An 11,011-nucleotide genomic window follows, 5' to 3' on the forward strand; every position below is an offset into this window, starting at 1 on the left:
TCGAGGAGGTGAATACCTTTTCAATGAGTTTCTGACATATCTTGGGGAGAATGGATTTCTCTCTCAATGGACTCCTCCTGGAACACCACTGCATAATGGTGTATCTGAAAGGAGGAATCGGATCTTGTTGGACATGGTTCGATCCATGATGGGGTTTGCTGGTCTGTCGATCTCTCTCTGGGGATATGCACTCAAATCGACTTGTTACCTTCTAAATAGAGTTCTGAGTAAGTCTGTAACCAAAATACCATATGAGATATGGATAGGACGTAAGCCAGTACTCTCGCACCTTAGGGTTTGGGGGTGTCCGGCTTATGTTAAACGTTTAATTACGGACAAGCTAGGACCTAGGTTTGACAAGTATAATTTTATAGGATACCCAAAAGAGACTAAAGGGTATTATTTCTACCTGGCTGATGAGCAAAAGGTGTTTGTCAGCCTTAAGGCAATCTTTTTGAAAAAAGAGTTCTTTGGTGAAGGGACTGTTGCCTCTAAGGTCAAACTTGACGAAGTTTGACAGGTGAAAAAACTGACACAAGTTGCTGAACCTGAATCGGATTTGATTAGATCAGATCCAGAGCCCATTGTTCAAGCACCCTTAAGGCGATCTGATAGAGTACCATGTCAACCGGATAGATACTATGGTTTCTTGGTCTGGGACGATAATCCTATCAAACTTGATGAAAACGATGAGGATCTGATCACCTACATGGATGCAATGCAGAGATCCGACTCTGAGAAATGGCTAGAGGCCATGAAATCCGAAATGGAGTCCATGAAGGTCAACGATGTGTGGACATTGGTTGACCCACCCGAAAGAGTAAAACCCATAGGGTGTAAGTGGGTCTTCAAGAGGAAGAGAGGCACAGACAAAAGGTGAAAACCTATAAAGCCCGTCTGGTTGCCAAGGGATATCGTCAACGCTATGGTATAGACTATGACGAGATATTTTCTCCTGTGGCAATGCTCAAATCCATTCGGATTATGCTTGCGATAGCTGCCCATCTGGACTATGAAATCTGGTAGATGGATGTGAAGACAGCTTTCCTAAATGGAGATCTAGATGAAGAGGTGTATATAATACAACCTGAAGGATTCACATCCACTGATGAGTCTAAGGTGTGCAGACTACAGAGGTCCATTTATAGACTTAAGCAGGCTTCCCGGAGTTGGAACATACGTTTTGATAGGATGATCAAGACGTATGGCTTCGTTAAGAATGAAGAAGTGCCCTGCATTTATAAGTGGGCTAATAGTCCAGTAGTGGTATTTCTTGTATTGTATGTGGATGATATTCTCTTAATCGAGAATGATGTCCCTGCATTACAGGGAATAAAGATTTGGCTGTTGTCACAGTTCTCCATGAAGGATTTGGGAGAAGCTTCCTACATCCTAGGGATGAGGATCTATAGGGATAGATCTAAAAGGTTGCTTGGTTTATCCCAGTCTACGTACATAGATACTATGCTGAAGAGGTTCAGCATGGAGAATTCCAAGAAAGGCTATCTACCGATAGGACATGGAATTTCTCTCTCGAAGAGGGATTATCCGACAACACCTCAAGAGAGAGAGCGTATGGGTAGGATTCCATATGCTTCGACAGTGGAATCTATCATATACGCCATGACATGTACATGACCAGATGTGGCATACTCACTAGGGATAGTGAGTAGATACCAATCTGATCCAGGGGAGAATCATTGAAAGGTTGTTAAAACCATCTTGAAGTATTTAAGAAATACTAAGGACTAGTGGCTTGTTTATGGTGAATCGGACTTGAGACTTATAGGGTTATAGACTCTAGTTTTCAGTCTGATCACGATGACAGCAAAAGTGTGTCGGGATTTATTTTTACCCTTAATGGTTGGGCTATCTGCTGGAAGAGTTTCAAGCAACACACAGTGGCTGATTTAGTTTGCGAGGCGGAGTATGTCGCTGCATCAGATGCTGCCAAAGAAGTGGTGTGGCTGAGAAAATTCATCATCGAGCTCGAAGTAGCACCCTCCCTTGTTGGCCCAGTTCTGCTCTACTATGACAGCTCTGGAGCCATTGCTCAGGTGAAGGAACCCAAGGCACACCAGCGGATGAAGCATATTCTGTGCCGTTACCATCTCATTTGGGAAATTATGGATCGAGGTGACGTCGACCTTCTGAAGATCGACGGAAGGGAGAACCTGGCCGACCCATTCACTAAAGCCATTGCAGTGAAGGAGTTCGACGACTACAAGTCGAAGATGGGTATTAGATACTACATCGATTGGCTTTAGGCCAAGTGGGGATTGTTGGGAATAGTGTCCCAAAGCCAATCGTCAGCCTGTTGACGGTTGTGCTCATTTTTGTATATGTACATGAATTATGAATTAATAAAAATTATTTTGATATTTTTCATCACAAAATGTTTCATTTTCTAATGAACTCCTATGTTGTGGTGAAGTCCTTAGGACTATTTAGACTCGACAAAGGAGGATTTATCATTTAGTCCTTAAATCTGTTCGTGATCAAATGATACGTTGTTACCAAGGATGACAACGTTTATCAAGCATAGGTCGTTGTGTGCCATATTGGTTGGTTGTCCTCTTAACCAATGAGTGTGAAGACACTGGTATGGCATACAGGTGAGATGTAAGGGTACATCTGCACTGAACGTGACCGACTCTGGAGCTATTTCTACTATCAAGATTTTCTCCGATGGAATATGGATATAAATATCCCTCCGACCTGAGACTGCCATGGTGACTTGCAAGCAACTCACTACACTTAGGCACTAGACTACCTGAATTTGTAATTCAGTGACGGAAGGCTGCTGGGTGTCGTCAAGTACTTGACTTATCGGTGCGTGTGTCAAGATGGGATTGACCACTATAGTTTAGGAGCTGTGTACAGTCATATTTCAATTTAGCAAAATCTTGGCAGGGTAGTCTTTGTGAGGAGTCACAGGACTGTTTGAGTTGAGCATGATTCGGATGATTTAATCAGGGTTGACAGTTTAACCCTGAGTCGTCCTAAACACAGAGGTCAAAAGGATGAATTATACAGTAGGTTCTGAGTGTTGCGATTGTGACTATTCAATCTATCCGATCATCGGGTATCATTGCTAGATAGTCACTTCAATTAGTACAGGAATTGGTTCTTGTGCTACCGGCTTAGGTTTGAACCTGCGGGGTCACACACATTAGAGGTTTCTATCTGATCTGATGGCTGATGAAGAGTCCTAATGCTCGTAGACTATGAGTCCTACGTATCTGAGACTCTGTGATCGAGAATCAGGATTCTCTGATCACGAGTCGCACACATTTTGGGTACCGGGGTCAAGAGTCCCACTGGTTTGGCACTCTTCGATCAGGGTTACATATCGATGAATTCTGATGCCCGATTATCCATCGGATTTGGACTCAATATTTATGAGAGGTTTAATTAGTGATTTGATCACTAATTAACTCAATTTTATTGAGTAATTATTTTTGGATCAAGTCCAATTGAATTGGATTCAGTTGGGTTTGACCCGATTAGGTTAAGAGTTGACCTAATCGTCGAGATGGTTTGGTCCCTGATTTGATCAGGGGTTGGGCTTAATCAATTCCTGATTTGATTAGAATTTTATTGAGCCTAATTAAGTTGGATTTAAATTAGTCTAATTGGGCTTAACTTATTTGGTTCAATTAGGTTGGTTTAAATAATGAAACTACCTTGACCCATTCTCCCTGTGCCACCTCACTTCCACTGCGCCCATTTGAATTCACGAGAAGGAAATTCTCATGAATTTTTCCTCATGCAAATCCCTCCTCACGCCCTACTCTAATGCACCAAATGAGTGGATAAGGATGATTGGTTGGCCATTCAAATTCAAAATAAATTTTGAATTTGAATGAGCAACCAATCTTAGCGCCTTGACCTTATCCTCTTTTAGTGCCCCATTTATTACACGAGAAAATATTTCTTATGAAATCACTCACACTGTGTGGCTGCATCATGATGATCAGACTCTCCGATGGGGATCAGATTATGGTGATCTATTACCCGCACAAAGGTATTATGTTCTGAACACATTATAGTAAAATATTTATTGTTCAAATTCGAATTTCAAATTTAAATGCATACATGCTATATATTATATTTAGATCCTAGTATAAATAAATTTATATTAATTAATTAGATTAATTAATATTTTTCTACTGTAAAATCATAATTTTGAAAAAGTTTTAAAATTACCATTTTACCCCTGCACTGAATTACGCCCACACTCGGTCTGTCAAACGGTTAGTTACAGATAAACTTGGACTTAGGTCTAACAAATGCATATTTATAAGGTACCCGAAAGAGACCAAAAGATATTTTTCTACCATGCTGATGAACAAAAGGTGTTCGTCAGTCTTAAGGCAACCTTTTTAGAAAAGGAGTTTCTTGGTGAAAGAATCGTTGCCTCTAAGGTTGAACTCGATGAAGTTCAACAGGTAGAATGATTGATACCAATAGCTGAATCTGAGTCAGATTTGATTAGATTAGATCCAGAGCCCAATGTACCTACACCATTAAGGTGATCTGGTAGATTACCGCGTTAGTCAGACAGATACTACGATTTCTTGATCCGAGATGGTGATCCCATCGAACTCGATGAGAACGATGAGGATTTGATCACCTATATGGATGCAATGCAGAGATCTGATTTCGAGAAATGGCTTGAATCCATGCAATCTAAAATGGAGTCCATAAAGGTCAACGATATATGGACATTGGTGGACCCACCTGAAGGGGTTAATCCCATTGGGTTTAAATAGATCTTCAAAAGGAAGAGGGGCATAGACAGAAAGGTGAAGACCTATAAAGTTCATCTGGTTGTCAAGGAATATCATCAACATTATGGTATTGACTATAACGAGACGTTCTCTCCTGTGGCAATGCTCAAATCCATTCAGATAATGCTAGCAATAGCTGTCCATCTGGATTATGAGATCTGACGGATGGATGTAAAGACAGTTTTTTCCGAATGGAGAGTTGATCGAAAAGGTGTATATGATACAACCTGAGGGGTTTACATCCACAGATGAGTCCAAGGTATGCAAGCTTCAAAGATCTATTTATGGATTGAAGCAAGCTTCTCGGAGTTGGAACATGCATTTTGATAAGGTGATCAAAATATATGGCTTCATTAAGAACGGAGAAGAGCCCTACATCTATAAATGGGCAAATGGTCCAGTTGTGGTATTCCTTATCTTGTACATGGATAATATTCTCTTAATCGAGAATGACATCCCCGCACTACAGGGAATAAAAGTTTGGTTGTCATCGCAGTTCTCCATGAAGGATTTGGGTGAAGCATCCTACATCCTAGGGATGAAGATCTATAGGGATAGATCTAAAAGAATGCTTGGGTTATCCCAATCCACGTACATAGACACTGTGCTGAAGAGGTTCAGCATGGAGAATTTTAAGATGGACTATCTACTGATAGGTCATGAAATTTCTCTCTCTAAGAAGGATTGTCCGACAACTCCTGAAGAGAGAGAGCATATGAGTAGAGTCTCATATGCTTCGATCGTGGGATCTATCATGTATGCCGTGACATGTACAAGGCCAAATGTGGCATACTCACTAGGAGTAGTGAGTAGATACCAATCTGCTCCTAGAGAAAACCATTAGAAAGTGGTTAAAGCCATCCTTAAGTATTTGAGAAATACTAAGGACCAATGGTTGGTTTATGGCGAGTCAGATCTAAAACTTGTGGGGTTCACAGACTCCAGCTTTCAATCTGACCATGATGATAGCAGAAGCATATCGGGTTATATCTTTATTCTGAATGGTAGAGCCATTTGCTGGAAGAGTTTCAAGCAGCATACTGTGGAAGACTTTATTTGTGAGGTGGAGTACATCGCAGCATCGGATACCGTGAAGGAAGCTGTGTGGCTGAGAAAATTTATCACCGAGCTCAGAGTAGCACCCTCCCTCGATGGTCCGATCCTGCTCTACTGTGACAGCACTAGTGCCATAGTTCAGGCAAAGGAACCTAAAGCACACCAGTAGACGAAGCACATTTTGCGTCGCTTCCACCTGGTCCAGGAGATCGTGGATCGAGGTGACGTCAACCTTCAGAAGATCGACGGAAAGGAGAACCTAACCGATCCCTTCACTAAAGCCCTGACAATAAAAGAGTTCGACAACCACAAGTTGAAGATGGGTATTAGATACTGTGCCGAGTAGCTTTAGGACAAGTGGGAGTTGTTGAAAAATATGTCCCAAAAGCCAATCATCAATCTGTTGACGGTTGAGCAACCTTGTATTGTAATTGATTTATTAATAAATAAAATATATTTTGATATTTTCATCATAAATTTTCATCTTCTAATGAACTCCGTTGTTATGATGAAGTCCTTAGGACTATTTAGGTTTGATAAAGAGAAGATTTATCGATTAGTCCTTAAAACTATTCACGACCAAATGATAGGCTGTTAATAAGGGCGACAACCTCTATCAAGCATAGGTCGCTGTAGGCCATATGGGTTGGTTGTCCTCTTAACCAAAGAGTGTGGAGACACTGGTATGACATAAAGGTGAGATATAAGGGTACATCGTCATTGAATGTGATCAACTCTAGAGCATTTTGCTGTCGAGAATGTCTCTAATGGGATATAGGTATAAGTGTCCCTTAGACTTGAGATCGCCTCAGTGACTTGCAAGCAACTCACTGTGCTTTGGTACTGGACTAACTAAATTTCTAATTCAGTGATGGAAGGCTTCTGGGCACAGTCAAGTACTTGCGAAGTCAGAGTGTTATCGAGATGGGATTAACCACTCCAAGAGTTGGAGAAGAATGAGTCACTATATTTAATTTAGCAAAATCTTGGCCTGGGTAATCCATCAGATGGATTTAATATTTTAAATACAATGTGGATAATCTGATCAGAGTTGACAGTTAAACTCTAAGGTGTCATATGAGCATTTTGATCAAGGAGATGAATTATATGAAAACTATATCTACATGGGTTCTAAGGATGTTGTTCTACACATTCGACCTATTCGGCCGTTGGGTACTATTGCTAGATGGTCACTTCGATTGATACAAAAATTTATTTTTATACTACCAGCTTAGGTTCAAATCTATGAGATCACACACATTAGAGTTTATGATCTGATCAGATAGTTGATCAACGATTAAGAATCGTTCTTGGGTTAAATGATCAATACGATTGATATTTAACCTAGTGCAAGTATTGCAGGAGGATCGATTAGCAATTTAATTACAAATTGATTAATTTGATTAAGTCAATATGCTGAGATTAAGTATAATTGAATATGATTTAATTAAATTTGGTTTGGGTTTGATTGGATCAAGTCCAATTGGTTTATTGGATAAGCCAAGTGCAAGGAAAAACTAGTCCTAGTTCAAATAGGACTTGGGTCAACCTAATTTTTAATTTGATTAAAAATTAAATCAGATTTAAATATAATTTAATCTGATTAAATTAAACTCTTAATTGGTTGAGATCTATTTTAATTAGATTGATTTGGTTTTGGTTTGATTTGGTTTGAGAAATCAAATTTGAACAAGTCATAGATTGAATCCTAGTAAGACTAGGATTCCACCTTGCGCCACCTTAGCCCCCCACCCCACTCTCTCTTATTTTATGCAACAAAACCCTCTCTCCCAAGTCTTCACGCATGCCCAAAATTTTCTCTCTTTCTCTCTTACATGGAATGTGGTTGTGGATCAAGTCAAAGTAGGAATTAGTTTGGATTTCAAATTCTATGAGATAGAATTTTAGGAAACCAAAACTCTTTCTTTATGGCACTGATTTTACTCAAATTTTTTTTAAAATTTTTGTGACTTTTATAGTACATAATATGTGACCTTTGTTGATGGTCCATGATAGGAAAAAAAAAAAGGGGATGCCAAGAGTTGGGCGCCCCTTGTCTTGCCTTGTTTGGATAATCCTTGACTAGGTATTTGACCTAGACAAGGACTCTTCATATCTCTCTATTTTTTCTTCATAAATTTTTGTGGAACACAGAGCATTGAGAGACTTTGGAGTATCCAAAAATCAAAGAGAAAGATTCTTGGGGCATGGAGATCTAATAGACACAAAACTAGGTATCCGGGTTAGAGCAAAGAGAAGAAGAAGAGGGTCTTCTTCTTAAGTTGATGGATTCATCTCTTCCCTCCCTCCATCTGTAAGTTTTCTGAGAGTGTCTTATCTAAAATTCCTTCTCCTACTTCTCATCTTTAGAAGAGTCCAAATCAAGAAGAAGGAGGTATCTGATCGACCATCGAAGAAGGATCAGCACAGTACTAGCATACTGTGCTGATTTTTTGGATCAGGATTTTGATCGTGATTCGTGGCTCGTGTGGATGACTCCTAGATGCCGGATGTATGTGCGGCTTGCAACATCATCCTCATGTCTGGATCAGTAAAGTTAGAACATCTAACTTTTAAGGTAATAGATCTGATCTATTATATTTTACATACATTAGATGTAGTATAGAAACATGTTGATATGATCAACATGTAGTTCTTGCTTTTTATATTTTAATTTTTGATTTAATACTATGTAATAATCATGTAATAGGATCTTAGATCTAGGATTCTCTAATTTTATAAGATAAATTTTGATTTATTTTAGTCTTCCGCTGCCTGATATTGAAAAAGTTTTCAGACCTAATCCTGAAACTCTAGATCTGGTTTCATCACTTACATCTTTGACTTGGATGGACTCTCCAATAGCATCGAACAGTACAAAGTCACATTCATTCAAATTTCTTATTCTTACAGATCCTGCAAAGATTTGCAAAGGTGTAAACCACAGACAGTATCTAATATCCAAGAATCTGAAGTTCAAGTACTTAATGATAAATTTGTTATTGCCCAGATATGAAGCCCAAAAGAGAAGGTGAATTGGGTCTTTTAAAATTTTTAGTGATTAGTGCTCACAAGCAATGTGCACAACCTGATGAGTGAGGTGAGTTAATTAACAATGAAAAGAAGATTAACAAATGAACAAGTATAGAGCACAATGAAGAAAAGAAAATATGCAAGCACATCAAACATAAGGAATTTATAGTGGTTCAATGCTAATCTTACACCTACATCCACTCTCCAAGTTCCAACTTAGGAATTCAATCCACTAAAAGATTTTTAATTTACAACACGTCGGATTACACCGACTTTTGCTGTCCAAGTAAGAACACTTATTTTCTAGATACAAGCTAACCCACAAATCCTCTAATTACTGGTTCAGATCAACCTATCCAAGTTTTAAAACTTCCTAAAACTCAAAACTCTAAGAGCAATAGCAAAAGAAAAGAGTACAAAAATTTTAGCACAAAGAGCTCCTTAAATGAGCACAGTAAAAATAATAAAAGCACAATACTCAATGAGTAGAAGCCTTTGTTGGACACCCTCAAATGATTTGGATATTTGAATGCAGCTGGAGAGTAGTTGGTAAGCTAATTGAATGCTTCTTTCCTCTCTTTCTAGGGTTTTCTTTCTCTTTCACGGATTTAAGCTTGAATGCTTGTTTCTTATTTAATTTTTTACCTCTAGAGAGCATTTATTGTCTTTATTTTATCTTGAGAGTGTTTTAGTATCGGTTAAGAGCCGTTGGAGTGTATTTGATGTACATTAAATGTACCAAAAGTGGGCTGAAAACTAGCCGTTACGAGTATTCGCCCAAAATAGATCGACCCATGAGATGCCTCATTGGAAATGGGTAGAACCATGAGTCACCTCATTTGGCCAGATAGAAATTCAGGCTCTCTATTTTGATCTCAGGATCTCAAGGGTTGACCCATGGATTGTCCCATTGCGTGCCACAAGCCAAAATAGATGCGTGTCGGCTACCCAATAAAAAGGGATGACCCAGTTAGATCGCTCCATTTTATTTCAACCCAATTTTTCATACATTTAAGGTCCAAAACTAATCAGAATACTATCAAATACTCTTAAATAGATTTAAATGAATTTGACACTTCCAAAAAGGCTTCAAAAATATCTCTTACTTGCAGAATCTTAACTTTGACACTCTTGAAGGAGCTTTTCAAGCTCAACATTTTTTGACTACCTAAAACAACATCAAGGTATCTTTCAAGGATAAAAAACTCTTTAGTAGTCTTCTCAAATGGTTTGTGATCATCAAAATCAATTCTTGGGACAACAATCTTCCTCTTCTTGATGATGACAAAATATTTGAGTGTTCACAAAGAGAGATCCGTAAAGCTCAAAAGGTTGAGTTTTGAAAGTATGTGAAAGTTAAGAGAACATGCCAAAAGTTGAACATAAATTATAGAGAATCATGAGTTCCACATTATCAGTAAGTTATGATGTTTTAAACCATATGTTCTCATTTTTGCCGAAAATTACTTATGAAATATCAAAGTTTTGCCACAAATTATTTCTAAAGCAAAATTCTCCCCTTTCTTATATGAAAAGATGAAAGTATTTATTTTAATTATTTTGAAAAAATTTTCTCCCTTTCTTATATAAAAAGTAGCCATATTGGAAAAACTATAAAAACTCCTTCTTTCTCTTTTTCTTATTTTTGGTATCAGAGAAAAATGGACTACCTTCTCTCCTTTTTGACATCATCAAAAATAGACTAAAGAGTTTATAAATAGTAAAATTTTTAATAAATGAGAGAAGTAGGTTATGAGCTACGATCCTACAGCAGGTATCAGAGTAACTTTTAATTTAATAGACATTCATTCACATATATTTGAGAAGTAATAAACTTAAGTTAACCACACAAAAGATGATAATAGATAACCTCATACATTAAGTGCAACAAAATAAGAGGTTACAAAAGTCAAGTACATCCATACATTACAATGATCAAGTCACAATATATATCTATGATCATAAGGTTCTCATACACTCAACAAAATACAACAACTAAAACAAAAACTAAATAGTATGAGACCTAAAATAGCTAATACAAAATGATCAGATCAGGGAGAATGGGCATCAAGCTCAAGATCAGAACAAATTGAGGGAATGACTCTGAAATAGAATCAGCCTCGGCCTCG

Source organism: Elaeis guineensis, unplaced genomic scaffold, assembly GCF_000442705.2.
Source record: "Elaeis guineensis isolate ETL-2024a unplaced genomic scaffold, EG11 Super_Scaffold_1000077, whole genome shotgun sequence".
NCBI classification, from domain to species: Eukaryota; Viridiplantae; Streptophyta; class Magnoliopsida; order Arecales; family Arecaceae; genus Elaeis; species Elaeis guineensis.